This window comes from Habropoda laboriosa, unplaced genomic scaffold (genome assembly GCF_001263275.1).
Source record: "Habropoda laboriosa isolate 0110345459 unplaced genomic scaffold, ASM126327v1 scaffold90, whole genome shotgun sequence".
In the NCBI taxonomy this organism is placed as follows: domain Eukaryota; kingdom Metazoa; phylum Arthropoda; class Insecta; order Hymenoptera; family Apidae; genus Habropoda; species Habropoda laboriosa.
Window position 1 is genome coordinate 1,868,048 of NW_017100218.1, and position 15,409 is coordinate 1,883,456.

The following is a 15,409-nucleotide window of genomic DNA, read 5'->3' on the forward strand; positions in this document are numbered from 1 at the left end:
GGCGGCGGTGGAGGCGGTGGTGGTGGAGGTGGTGGAGGTGGAAGTGGTGGCGGTGGTAGTGGCGGCACGAACAAACCTTACCAATACAAAGACGAGATATGGTCGTCTATACGAGCACGTAAAGTACGTAGACCCCAGTACTGGCTGACTCGAGGGTGTAATAGTGTATAAGAACCGGCTGGTGGTTCCGCCGGTGTGTTTCTTTCTTCCTCCTTCGTCTCTCTCTCTCTCTCTCTCTCTTTCACTGTGTGTGTGTGTGTCACTCTCTGAGAAATCTGTTTCGCTCTCTCCCTCGTTTTAGAGTAGAAGCAGACGAGCGGACAACCCTCCACCTTCATCGCGCGCCCCTCTTTCTATCCCACCCCTAACACACAAGTCCCTTCCACGGTGATCTCGAAAGGAGAATATATCCAACATCCCTTTTCTCCCTCTTCGTACACGGTCGCTCCTACAACGACGAGAGGGCGCTCCCCTCTCTTGGATGTGCGCGGTACCCGAGCCTCGGAAATTCTGAAAGCGGTTCGCGCCTGTGCAACTCGCGCGGGGGTGGCAAGGGACCGAAAATCGAGGTGAAAGGAAACTCCGCGGATCCGGCCTAAGGGTCTCTCCTAGGGCTGGTGCGTATATCGGGTTCTAGCTGGAGATTTTTTTCGACACGCGCGCGTTAAACGTCGCTGGCTGACATACACCGAGACATATACAGAGAGGGAGAGAGAGTGAGAGAGGAGGGAAAATAGAGAGAGAAAAATAGAGAGTGCGAGAGAGAAAGAGAGGAAATATACATATTACGCGTTGATCGAACGATTTCCCCACCGTGGTGCAAGTTACGTGCGTCGCGTTGCCGCGTCCTCTGGCCCCGTTTATACGCTGGTACACTGGTACGCGTAAACACGCACACACAGGTGTACCGCCGCGCGTTAACCGCGTTTCGTCAGCAGGGCGAATCCTCGTCGATGTGTGTGACACAGCGCCAGTGACACATCGTGATACACTTGGATTTACATATCTCTTCTAACCAGCGTTCATTCTGTGTCGTCGCCTTCTTTCTGTTCCCTCCATCTCGTCTATCGCGGCAAGCAACCCTTCTCTTTTATCATCCTCGTGTGTGTGCTTGACCCGAGGAAAGGCTAAGAGGAGACCAAGAGAGTGAAAGAGAGAGAGAGAGAGGGGGAGAGAGAGGACACTCGCGACGCTGAACGGAACAACGAACCGTAGGTGAGGACGTGCAGAGAGAGGAGTGAGAGAAGAGAGGACATTTACACGAAACCTCCGATAACCGACGACGACTCGGCGGACTCGTTCGATCGTGGTGGTGGCGGTTTCTTCCTCGCGTGACACACTTTTGTCGTGAGAGAGAGACGAGAGAAACTCTCGACGAAGCCTGACCTGACACGAAACGGGGAGAGAACACTAGGCGGACCGATATCGTGAGTTATATATCGGTCCCGTGTACGGAAATCTGCGTTAAAATCATCCCGACAGTGATATATAGTTCTTCATCTGTGTTATTTTATTGGTGAGTGGTGCAGCGCAGCGGTGATCAGTGCAGAGGGGTGATACAAGGAGAGCAAGGATATAAGAAAGATAAAAGAGGAAGAAGAGAAGTTTGTTTCGTGGTTTTATTGTTTGACTGAGAAAGAGAACTCTATCTCTTTGAGTGACTAATACTTAAAAGGTCGTGATTTACGTTCGGTGAAACTTCGCTGGTGCGATTTACGAACTCGCCAGGATTTTCGATTAAAGGACCAGGTGGATCGTGAGTGCCGAATACGGGGGTATCATGTATCCCCGATTGCAGCCCTCCTTTGAGGGTTAAATCCGCTGATTTCGCGTCTCAGCTACGCTGTCTCGACTTCATCCTGCCGCCAGTGGTGTGTAATTGTGCGCTCTGGAACTAGACTAGAAGTACGTCTTCTTAAGGACTCCCGATTTCGGCGCAAGAGCTGGTCCCACTGAGGACTAACCGTGTACCACATCCCCGCGCTGAAAGTGAGTCTTATAACTCTCCTAGCTTATTCTTCTCCTTCTTCTTCTTTTCTCATTTTCGTGTCCCAAATCACCTCCGCCCAGTTACCAGCTAGAATTTCCATCTTGCGTAGCTTTAAGACGGTGCTCTCAGTCGTGGACGTAATCGAATACGACGACGAATCCCTCTGGATTTTCTCCTTCCAGACCTTCTTATGCATTCCGTTTTTATAATTTTGCATGATGAGCCAATCGAAAGAGAGGGGCCGTTAACAACGTACCCCGACTAACAAAGCGTACTGTCGTTTAATGACGTCGTGGCTCCTATAATCCGTGGATTTATTCAAATTTAACGAACCACCGTTGCATCGAGAGACAGCAATGTTATACAGAACATTTCTCTCTCTCGTCTTCTTTTTTCTTTCTTGTTTCTGTGTATGTACGTGTATATACGCGAAGAGGTTCGATTCTTTCGAGCCACGAACGAGATAACAGGACGTAGTTAATGGCATTTCAGAGTAAGACGAAGGGAATCCAATTTATCCGTCACTTTGTCGCGACTAAAATCCCGAAGGAAGTTCAATCGTGTCGACTGGTTTACAATGAATTCAATCAACAAAGCGAAACCTTATTTCGAGCCTCGTGTGTTGACGTGTGATGATAATGCGTTTATCTCCACACCTCTCGTGTATACCAGTAGAGCTTTCTCGCAATTGTGCCGCCTTTTTCCACCTAATTATCCGCCAAACGACCTGATTGGAACGATAGACCCGTGACTTTTTTTCAATTACACTGTCGTTTACCGCGTTCGAAGATGTGGCAATTGTAAATTTAAAAGATCGTAGACCGTCGTTCGTTCCGTCATTAGCTACACTTTAATTTCCCATTTATAAGCGAGAAACTTCCACTATAATTAATTATAAAGAGATACGAAATGAATGGGAAGTTTGAAAAGGAGAACGAAGGAATCTCGCGAAAATTAACGAAGGTAGAAAACTCTACATCCCCGGCGATACAGTTTCCACGATAAAATCCCTCCCCGGTGTGTATCGTTCGAAATTTCCGCCGAAAAAGAAGAAGAAAAAAAGAACTCTTTAAAATCGGAGCCAACCTCGAACGATATACACAAAATTCCCCGCTGCTAATGAACTTTCTCCGGGTCCCCCGCAACATATTCATTTCGTACGCGCTAATTGCACATAATTTTCTAAATGCAAATGCCCCGCGAATCGTCGAATATATGCATTCGTGATTCAACTTCGCCAGACAAGAGAGAGGCGCGCACGTTCATTCAATTCCTCGTCCCTTGACTCCTCGTTCCTGGAGCTTGTTCAACAATTCGTTATTTATGCAAATTCTCACGGACCTTCAGAAGGTCGAGAGAGAGAGAGAGAGAGAAAGAGAGAGAGAAAGAGTGAAGGAGAGTCCATCAAGCAGGATCAAAGTGCGTTTCGAGGTGAGTCGTCGGACGTCCATCAGATCGTGAAGATAAGAGTCGAGTATACGAACCGTTTCGAGGGTCGTTCGCAGTATTGTGCGCAGCGTGGAGGACTTTCCAGTTAAAACGTGCAAATAAACCCGTTGCCTAACTACAATTATGTATTCGACCTTCTAATTCGATATTCCCTTGTCTTTTGTCCTGGAGAAATCAAATTTCTCAATGTTGTCCTCAAACGCGTATATACTGCTGCTGGTTCCATCCCTCGTAAGTAGGAAAAGCTATCGACCACCAACCCTCTTTGGTTCGCCACTTTGTCGAGATGACTAGGCAAAAGTTTCGTCTCGTCAAAATAGAGGGGAACTGTGCACACGTTTTTTTTTTCGGTCGTACAGAAATTAATAAAGAATGAAGCAGAGAAAAACACGCGCACACACAGAGACAAATAGGCTAGCACGTAAAACGTAACGTCGTCTTTACAATATAGAACGAGCCGTTTTCAATCGGGCTCGCCGTGTCGTAGCCGCATGAAAAGCGACGCTATTTTTGCGCGAAGCATCCTTCGGAGCGGCCGCAAGAAGCACAAAGAGATCGAAAAAAGAGAGAAAAAAAAGAAAGATGAAAAAGAAAGAGGGAGGGAGAGAGAGAGAAAAGGAAGGTGAAATCTGTGGACGATCGATAGGACACTTAACCTGTTTAGCGCAATTAATCGCATTGCGGGGAAATGATGAATCTGTAACAAGCGTTATTCGAGCGAATGGGAATTTAAAAGGCAGCTAATCTGAAACACGAAGCTTGAACCAGGATGAAAATTCAAGGTAATCGTGATGCGTGAAGAGAGAGAGAGAGAGAGAGAGAGAGATTCTCTCTGTTGAATTTCACTCGAGCGTTCGATGTACATCGAGAGAATATTGCTCCGATTAAGAGAGAGAGAGAGAGAGGAAGAAAGAAGATAAAAACGAAAAGAAAACAAAAGAAAACTGCTCTCTCTCTAGTGTCAATATTTTCCCTTTAATATTTAATCGACCACGTTCCTAAATAAACGTCGCGATAATAGAGGAAGAAGCAGCAGCAGACGGGTAGCCTGATGTTTTGCAGGAGGAAATTCCACCTTAGGTCCTTCTTTTCCCTCAACTTCACACCGTGGAAAGGCGGCTGTGCTGGTTGGGCTTGGTTTGTTCGTTTACGAGGCGCAATTATAAAACGTCCACGAGCCGCTCAAGGCCGTCAGCCCGCCATAAATTCACACCCTACGAGCGAGTAAGCCTTCTCTTCTCAACATGCGACGTGCCATTGATCATGGTACATAGGTAACTCGCGTGGTCGAGGGTTCGAGGCTTCGACGTAGTTACGTTAATTTCTACGAGGCGTCCCAGTTTTCCACGAGTTGGCTCGTTCGTTCTTCCACGTTGCTCTGCCCTCCACGAGCTGCTACAAACACCAGCCAATGCTGTCAGGAAATTACGGGACGGCGTTTCTCTGTTGTGTTGACAAGCGATCCTTCTCTTTGTTATGCCACCCCTTTTTTACACCACCAACACCACCCATATGCCTGTGAATCTCTCTCTATTCTCAACGCCCCCTTTTTCATTTCCCACCCCCGTGTGTCATTAGTCTTCGTAGCGGAGCATCTCTCCTCGTTTTTCCCTTCTTCCACTATCCGTCCATTTCCCTTTCTCCTTTCTTTATCTCTCTATCACGGAATCCTCGGCCTGGCACCAGATTGAAAGCGAATCGGATATGAATTAATACGACTGATAGACGTCTAGGAACCAGCGGAAGTCTTAATCGTTCCTCGCTCTCTCTCTCTCTCTCTCACCGAACACCCTAAAGCTTGTCGAATTCGAACGTCATAGGGGACGACCTGGGATAACGCCTCTGGCGTACGTGTGGTCGAGGGTGTTTACTGCTGGAAGCTACGAAAGGGATTAAGAACTTATGACACTCTACGGTGAGGCCGCTTCGCAGGTCTGCGCCAGGGTAAACATTTTCTCGCGGCATCATTGAATCGAGGGGAAAAGGGAGTGGAACGAGGGTCGAATTAAATTCATCGTCTGAATTCCGATGGTTGGTGCGATGGACCTGTGTAGATACGCGATCGCTTTGTGAAAAATGTTAAGAATTTTCTGTAGCATTCGAATCGACCGAAACGAGGTAATTTACTGTTTCAAATGTGTAAAAAATTAGCAGAAGTTTGTAAATTGGCAGGTGATTGGAAACTTTTGGCCGACAGTGTAACATACGTAGATGGCCTAGTATAGGTTTGTTTCTGTTCCAGCTGGGAATTAAAGGCTCGTGAATGCGCGACTCCGAATAAGCCGTAACTCTTGCAATCGATCGCGTGATTGTTACGCGGTTAGAAACAGAAAGAGCGAATGGAAAATGAATAAAATAAGAGGACAGTTAGGGAAGCTCTTTGATCATGCGCGTATACGCAAAACGTGTAAAATTCTAATATCCTTTAAACTGCTTGATAATCTACGGAATCTGGAACGATACGTCGATACGTCTCGTTTCGAGTGTCCAAACTTGAAAACCCTCGAAATTATGAAATCTACCGAGACACTTCGTCGGGGGGGGCAAATTGAACGTCGTTCTTTGAAAAATGCCGCGATCGAGCAGCTGATAACCAGACGAAAGGTTCCGAATTGAAAAAGTCGAAACACCTTCGAGAGAGAGAAATTGAAATTGACGAGGGCCCAGCTATTATTACAATGGACACAGAAACGCGAATAAGAGCTGCAGCAAGATTTCTCCTTCTTCCATTTTCCTTCCTTCCTCCTTCCTTTCCTTTCATTTCCTCAGCTTCGTTTCCTTCTTTTTTCTTTTTTTCATAAAAACGGAGGGTGAAAAACGCGAAGCTCGCCTGGCATTTTGACGGGTCGATGAGAAAAGAGAGAGAGAGAGAGGGGGAGAGAAAAAAAAAAGAAGCGACCAACAACAAGATAAATCGGCTTGTTAAAAAAGTACCAGGGAGGAAATTTCTGCAGCAAGTGAACTTTAAACGTATTATTAGTTCGCCGTCGAATATCGCGCTGAGAAGTTATGCAAATAACAATGAGTAGGATTCCGACGTATCTCAGTGTGCGTGCGTGTCTGTATGCGTGTGTGTGTGTGTGTACGTAAACGGGCGCGAATGTGTGTGCACGCGCGCACGCGCGTATCTTCTATAATTAATGATTTTTTTTAATACCCTACCAGGGATTCCAATTTCTTCTTTTCCCTTTTCTCTTTCCATCTACACACCCTTCCAACCCCACACACTTTTTCCCTTCGTGATACCGGTTGTGCTTTAATAATATCGTAGCCACCACAACTTTCTATCCAACAAATTGAGTGTTATTAAAAAGTAAACGTGATAGTTGGGGCGCGTGATAAAACCATCGACGCTTCTGCCTCGCGTTCTCCTATCTTTTAGTTTCTTCTTCTTCCTGTTTTTCGTTCTTTGTTCGAATACCTTTCTTTTTCTTCACAAAAACGAAGATTAGTTGGAATACATTTTACGAAAAACAGGAAGATTAGCGGGGGGAGGGATGGAGGAGGAAGGTAAAAGGACGGGACGGATAACGGACAAGGGGTAGAAAATTTTACAACGCACGATATGGTTTAATGTAAACGGTAAACAGATATGCCAGGATAAACAGGCCTCCATTGATCCGTGCGAGTACGGTGCCAATGAACTTTACTCTGAATCGTTTAATGATATTCCCGGGCCATTACAGGCAATCATTGCAAGAGTCGAGCGTGAAATTTACAAGGTTTCATTAGGGCAGGCCGGAACTCGCTGAACATACAACACCAGACCGCTAATAATCAAATTAACCGACCCGTTTTAAATTCCCTAATACACGATGCTCTCGAAAATTGCACGCTTTCACACGGTTTAATCGACACTCGGCTGGTAGGTACCGTGGTACGTCAATTTTGTTTCGCTATCGCGATGCGAACATGAGCAACGAAGAGAGAAAGAGAGAGAGAGAGATGGGAGTAACGTGAATTATTTGCGTGCCTCGTTTAATATCTGTTCGAGATAAAGAAGCGAACTAAGCCGCCAAAGTGTGCTTTAAACAACTGTTCAGTCAGGGGTGCCTCGTTACCGGAGAGTTGAATAAATACCACAGCTTGCGTGTATTAATTCGAGAGTTACTCGAAGCTATAGTTACGTCGTATCACTCGAAATGGCTCATTATAACGTCACAAACTTCTTACCTTTCGTACTTTTTTTCCACGATGTAAAAACCCCGCACACGGGTTACAACATCCAACGAATCCACTGTCCACGATATTGTTTTTTTATTTTTTATCCGCGTAAATTCGCTTTTATAATCGCAACGAAACTCGACGATTCGTCGAGGCAGAACAGAGGAATATTACGAAAGGAGGGAGAGGAAAAACAACGGTGAAAACAAACCGCAGAGACAGAGGTGCAATTATAAATTACGCGTGTTTTCACGGACGTCTCGTCGTAAATTGTATCTTTTCTATTTTTTTCTATTTCTCTCTCTCTCTCTTTTCTTTACATTTTGTTACGTTTCTTTCTTCTCTTTTTTTCCCCCCCGAACAAACATGATGCATTTCACGGTGCACGAGCCAAGCTGGGAACATTAATCACTCGGAGAGTGACACGACAAAGCATAACAAATTCCACGATATCTCTGGGAGAAAAAAATTAGCCTACGGAATACAGCGAGATTTATCCTTATCGATCTGAAATGATCAACACCCCGTGTTATGACGGAGCGATGCTGCGAGAATTTTACACCGCTGGCGATAATGCCAGAAATTTCACTCGCTGCACTTTTTGAAAAAAATTGAAAATTTTCAAATTCACGAGGAGAGATTTCTCGTTACTTAGAATTTTCCCTAAACGTTAATTTCGATGGTGTGTGATTGGCACAAGGATCAAATTTTCTGTGATTTGTTTTTGCAATTGCTGGACAGCTTGTCTTAGATGTGACGATGGGGATAATTGCGAATTTTGGAATTAGAGTGGAAGGTTAGCAAGGAAACGTTCGCGAAAGTGATCTGCAGATATCGAGGATAGTCGGAAAATACGAATTTTATCGCCTCTGAGTTTTACTCCAATGTTTACGACGAGCTCGATATGATTTTACTTTTCTATGTCACACAGCGTGCTCTTAACCCCTTTGCAATAGCAAACGAGATATGAAAACTGATTTTCATCCGTCCGAGTTTTTCTTCAAGATATCTCGCGATTCCTTTCATTTCTTCTCCTAGATCATCTTCGCTCACACTACACCCTCTATTTTCCATTAAATTTTTCATTCGTCGAGCCTTCGTCGCTACAAAGAAACACTCATATGAAAATTAAATCTGTAGGCTCGACAAAAATGCAGAAAAAATCTCACAGGCCAAAGCTGAAATTGCGAAAGGGTTAAGAAACGTTCTAACAGCGCAAGCAGCATCCCTCTAAAAGTCAAATCACATTTCACCGTGATTAGCACCCGGGCCAAAACTAACCAACTACTTCGTGCACTACTGGCATCGGGGGTTTGGTCCAGGAAATCAGCTGAAACCGTAGGACTAATGATCCCGAAGGTGGTCGATTCCGTTTGAACGGCGAAGAAAGTTGGGAATTTCCGTTTCGAACAATGCGATCACCCACACCGTGATACGTGTGGCCCCCACGTGAGATCGATCGGCACTCGTCACGATCTCTGCACGGTGGCCATAATGAAATTTATCAGGTCGATCGCGGCCAGAAACGTTGCATGTCAGCGACATCGGCAACCAGGAGGCAGAGGTTGGTGGGGTATAACGAAGGGCGCGGCGTGGTCTGCGTGAGACCATTAACCGAGAATTTCATGATACGCTTCATTGCACTAATCCAATTTAATTAGAACGGCTCGGATAATAAGCCTGTAACGACACACTTTGCTCATTAATAACGATCAGACTCGTGCGCCTAGGCCACGACGTAGCTCGCTAACTCTCCCGCCTACCTAGCCAAGAGTCATCCGACGTTTTATCGTTCATCGTCTGTCTTCCTAATCGCATATATCTTCCTCCCTTACCATCACAACCACCTACTACCTACCTACCTCCTCTACATCCACCTTCTCTGCATCACAGAGAGAGAGTTCGCGTGACGTGTACAACTCGCGGATTATGTAATCCGGCTGAAATCTTTGCTCTTTTCCACCTGGATTTCCGCGGAACGCTTAAATCGACTTCATTGTTGCGGAGGAAAGATTGGAGAGACTGTGGGAAAGCCTTTTGGTATACTGCTTGTGTGTTTGGTTTTAGAGCTTCCGAGAGAAGTTGTTCAAGGGGTAGGATAGAGTTATAATCACTCGTGTGGATATTACGCTTAAAACTCGGCTCTATTTATGCTCTGGATACTGCTAAGCAGCGGGATATTTTCTAGGGAGTACGTACGATCTCGAAGAAAATAACGATTATAAAATGACCAGCACTCGACGATAATTTTCTGACGATTCTTCCTACGTCAAAGGGACCATTAACAATTTAAAAATTTTTTTATAAATGCCATTCCTTCTGCTGTTTTATAATCACCTATGCTTTTTTTTACATTGAACGTATGTATTTTAAAATGACCTGGGGTTCTAGAATTTTAAATCAAATATGAAACTTCCTTTCATTTTTTGCCATTTTATTCGTTCTTTGAAACCATTTAAATTACGTGTAAAAATTTTCTCGTGCCACCATAGCTAAAGAAGGTAATTAGATGACCCACATACAACCATGAATCTCTTAAGTAGCCTTATTGACAAGTTCACTAGGAAATCCAGAAAAAACGTATTTTTCTCTCCCTTTTTCTCCTATCCTTTCTCTATTCATTTACCACCATAATGCCAATATAGTCTATACCCAATAATGCACACAGTATGAACAATAAAAAACTAGGAACAACGAAAGTGACTGAAGGGAAACACGGAGAGGTTGGTTAAAAAAAAATCCTTCGATTTTATCGAACCTCGTGAATGCTCTCCCTCGAATAGCGAAGCTTTTGGAAATGTTGAACGGACTCTCGTGTAGATTAAACAGCCTTGTCAGGGAGGGTTGAAGAATGCAGCAGCCCAGTATCGGCATCATCAGGAATCTAAGAACCCATTGATAAAGCGCGTACACGAGGATCGACTTCCTCCAGGATTTGAATAACGCATTAATGGAGCACGTATACACTTGTTGTACGAATAGAGATTCGAAAAACTTCTGGATACAATAGCCGCGGTATCAGTTTCACGGAAGATTGAAGAATGCTTCCCGTACAATGGGGATAAAGAGTATGGAAGCATGAATTTCATTGGAAGTTTTGGCGAACGCAATTTTCTCTTAGGAAATTTCTCACGGTATCGAGATGAAAAAAAAAACACCGGTCGACAGAGGTGACAATCGAAAAGGATGAAATTTCGAGCATTTCAAGCTTGAAAGATAACGAACAACGCTATAACCACGTGCGTAATTGATCGAACTTCGTTCGATTCTCTAACGAAAGGAAACAAAAGACACACGCGCGCACGTTCTAAAAGAGAAAAAGTGCAACGATATTAACGCGCTTTGGATGAACGAGGGAAACCGAGATAAAAGTGATAACCTACCGCGGTGAATTATTTTGTTGACAAAATTGTGCAGCATTTTTCAGATGTTTTATTTTAATCCGCGTGGACCGCGTCGAATGAACAATGACTTGGGAGCATTTAGTTTGGAAGCATTGAGAGAGTAGCGTGCTATTTGTTTGTACCACGCGAGCATCGCATGATCATTTAAAACCGAATGTGTATTAAAAAAAGAAGACACTCTATCGCAGCTGATAAAGAAATGTATACTCGCTCTGATTGACAAACTTGCGACAAAAAGTCTCGCAATCTCCATTTCTCTTCCTGACACCATGCATCTAAGCGTCAGCTATTTACCGTTTTAGCACTATATCGAGTAAGAAAAGCTGATGTATCATATAATAGATCAATTAATTTTCGGCAATCTTCAGTTTCGTAGATTAACTGGAAAATTTGCAATTAAAATGAATTTTTCTGTTTTCGTCAGATGAAAATCCGTGTCACGAGTTGCTGCCTCGTTGTTACACAGCAAAAGGGTTAAAAGAAGAAACATTCGCGTGATTTCTTTAATTCGAAATTTCACGGTATCGTCGTTCGAGTTCGAATGGGTACGAAAATTTTTGGCCAAAAACAAACGAGCTGGCTGGCAGGTAACCGCGGCGCAATAAGTCACGTTTCGAGGGAGGTCGGGAAATTTGCGAAAAAGAGGCGGGCACGCTCGATTTCTCTTCGGTGCATAATGTCCGGTATTAATTTAATGAGTAGTAATTACCGTGCGCCGATGCAGCGGCGCTGCGCGTTGCGCATCAGCCTTTGTGCAATAAGCATTACGCGGTATCGGTTTTGAATTTCTGTTCTATGATAACCAAACGGGAATAATGGCCAAGCCGCGATTTCATGCGGTAACGATTGATGGTATTATAATTTTAATACGAAATCAACCGAAAATACTCGCTGCCCTCTGTGCGTATCTCTCGTATTTCACCGTGGAAAAGTGTAGGCAGAGGAGGGAGGAAACGTGAAGGAGGAGGATTCGTCGGGGCAGAAGGGTTCTCCTCCGTTCGACAAGAATCGAAATTGCTCGTCGTTGCCGATTTCCAGTGCGGCGTAAGGGAATCAAGGAGAGGGCTATGAACGCAACCAGACGAATCGCGTTTCTACCGGCTGTGCCCGACTTTAGGTTCCTACTTCCATTTTCTGGCGAGAAACGAGTGAGAAAAGAGAACCTACGAGAAAAAAGAGAGAGAGAGGAAGAAGGGGTTAACGTTATTCGTGTCAGTGAACCTAAAGACGTTTCGACGAGCGACATTTCAGTGAGATTTCTAAACTGATAATCACACCGTACAGAATAAGAAACAGACAAATATAGTAGATATAGAGATTAAGAAGGAACGTGTAACGATTTCAAGGTCGAGGTAAAAAGGGGTTAAAAAAAAGGGAAACGGGAAGAAGGAAAGACGATGGAAAGTCATTCCTTTGTCCTGAGATAAGCTTCGCTCACAAGTGCCGTCCCCGCAAGTGTTGGTGACTAGGCAAGGCGAAAGATACAACAAAGGGTTGATGTTTCTCGCACGATTCGTCAGAGGTCAAGCGAAAAGAAGACTACCGCGACGCGTCAGGGGCTGAAGCTTAGCCTCTTCTTCGCAGCCATTCCGGAACTTTATTTCCCCGAGGATCGCTCTGGTAGAGTTTATCGCTCGAGGTAACGCTGTTCCTCGGTTTTATACCTTATACCTCCCTCTCTCTCTCTATCCTTCTTTTCTTCTTCTCCTTCTTCTGCTTCTTCTTTGTCCTTTATTCTGTTATTTCTACCGTCTGCATTCATTCCCCTGGCCTTACGTCGCTACTTCCAACCGCGATAGTCGCGTTCAAAACCCCGCACACCTGCTCCCCCCTCTGAATTTCGTTCGACCAGCAATCAGGATTTCAGAATATCAAATGCTATTTGCTTAGGATAAAAGGCCAGGCTGCTGAGCAGCTCTCCGTTCATCCAGCAGCCAGCTTCTTCGATTTCCCAGTTTTCCCTACCCTTCCATCTCTATTCCCACTATTTCCCCACTCTTCGACATCGCCTGTCGAGGGACGTTCCGCCACCTGGCGTAATCAAGAGGTCCCCTTATTGGCCGTTCGTGGCATAGTTCCGAAGGCAGGACCACCTTTCGCGAGTGGCATTAACGCGACTCGAAAACGCGAAACACTTCGGGATAACCTACTTCGGGAACAACGTGGACCTCGGGTAGTTTTCAACGAGTCGCAACTTCCTCCTCCTCCTCCTTTCCCAAACTCCCTCCCCACCGATCACCGCTCTCTTCCCCTTAGGGCATTCGTTACACCAATTTCCCGGTGGTATCGCCGGCTAATTGCACGAAATTAAGAGGGCCCTCTTTATCGAGTGGCGTGCTGCTAATTTATCGGACGACGTTGCAAATGAAATTCGTGGAACGATATCGCTGATATCGGTGTAACACGGGAGGTGCCTTCTCAGGTGACACCGTTCGACTCGAACCAATCGAACCGAGAATTTCGGTAAATAGGTAATACTTCGGCTTCCAGTTACTCCAAGTAAATGGGTTCATGCTACAGGTAAAGTTGAACGATGTTCACCGCTTGCTCGTAAATCACTTGTTAGTCTTCGATGTAATCTCTGGCCAACCCTTTCGCAACTATTGTTGTTCGATATTTGCGACTCAATGACGTTTATTGGACTCACTAGGCGAGGTGTACCCTCGTCTATGTTAAGCCTGTGAATTTAGCTTTCTCGTGATATTCCGTGCTTCAGAAACAAAGACTTGACGATTGAAAAATGAAAAGTGTAGCGTAAGCGAGGATAACGTTAATAATAATAATACACAGTCACGAAAAAATCCGTTAAATAATGCAACGAAAGGATACGAGAAAAATTTCGTCCAAAGCGCGAAATAAGAAATTTCAAAGTCGCGAGAGAATAAGTAAAAACCTTATCTCGTCAGCGAAAGGGTTAAAAGGACACAACGCGAATATTTCTCCAGCACCGGTTGATAAAATTTACCCTGAATCTGAATGCGCCGAGGAAAAATCACGTAGAAAATTGAGAAAAAAAATCGCAAGAAGCCAGTGACGAAAACGCGGAAGTCTCGTTGGATTAGACTCGCGGAGTAGAGGAACGTCTGGGATTAATAAGTGTTTCTTTGTTCCCGCTGGAGTGGCTCCAACGTCGAGCCGAGGAATACGTGGCGCTTATGAATTTAAAGCTACGTGCAATTCGAGCTTCGTGCTGGTAGAATAGTAAGCTTGGGTATGGGTACCAGTGGTGCTGTAGGGACGTATTATTACTAGGAGAGTGGATGGGTGGAAGGAGGAGAAGGAGGAGGAGGAGGAGGAGGAGACTCTTTATTTTAGAATCGTTTCACTCGTTAAGAGTTTTCCTTTTTACTGGAGAAAAGTTTCGGGGCGGACAGCGTGGAAATACCAGTTCTGCTTATGAATTCACGGGGTAAGATAACTTAAAGAGCGACCGTTCCGCGGCGGCGGAGAGAAAGGAAAGAGCAAGGGGATAAAATATTTAGGGGTGTGCGGAGTCTTAGGCGTAAGATACGAGATTTAAAGTTTTAGGTGGCACTTTCAGAGGTGGTTTGCCCGCCGGCACCCTCTATCTTCGGATGCCTGTTCCGCGATAGGACTACTTCTGGAGTTAGTGACGGATTCGTCCACGTTCCCCTTTTCTCTATCTATACCCTGTGTACAAGCTGCTCCTCTAACGCCGCGGTACTGTACTATGATAAGACGTTCGACCAACTTTCACAACGACTGGGACCCAAGTACGTCTCGTACTATCGTACCATTACGTAATTTGTTAATTCGATCTGATTAGAGACATGATACGGGCGCTACCCACTTAGACGCTTCTACCCCCGTTTCGAACGTTAATTCGAAGAAGATTCAAAGGAACACTTATTTTCAACACTTTTGCCGCGTGATCCTCGGTAAATTACAGTACGTTCGTTGGAATAACAGAATAACAGCTGGTAAAATAATAAGTTCAAAATGAACGTCCATTGTGTGTGGAATAATAACAGGACCAAAGTGGAATATTTATTTTGCTCCTGATGAATTGTCACTTTTGGGAGAAAATATTAGGAATAATTCTTACTCGAAGGATAATTGAAAAACCTGTGTGATTTGCGTGTGAAATTGGTAATTTTGAGACGGTCTGATTAAACGTGAATTATTCATACGTTATCGAAAAATTTGGAGGTTCGCGTGGAAGTTCGAGAAAAAAATTGAAATTTTCGCGTAGAGAAGGTAAAGGTCGGCAAACGTTCCAGAATCAACCCTTTAACAAAGAGTTATTATGATATCTCGTTCGCTTCGCAATTCACACCTCGCAGGCCAATTTTCTCGAGTCCCCTGTCTCAAGGTTCACTCTCGACTGACCTTCTTCCTAAACGCGTATCACCACTCGTCTCCCAGAGGCATGCACACGTTC

General features: G+C 44.8%; 1 protein-coding gene across 1 annotated transcript in view; it reads left to right on the forward strand.

The window, feature by feature from the left end:
• The first annotated feature begins 1,959 nt into the window (after positions 1–1,959).
• LOC108570907 (hemicentin-2) overlaps positions 1,960–15,409 on the forward strand; it is a 73,881-nt gene continuing 60,431 nt past the window's right edge. The window contains exon 1 of the mRNA XM_017932838.1: positions 1,960–1,989. The gene's annotated coding sequence lies outside the window, so the exon portion shown is untranslated. The remainder of the gene's footprint in view (positions 1,990–15,409) is intronic.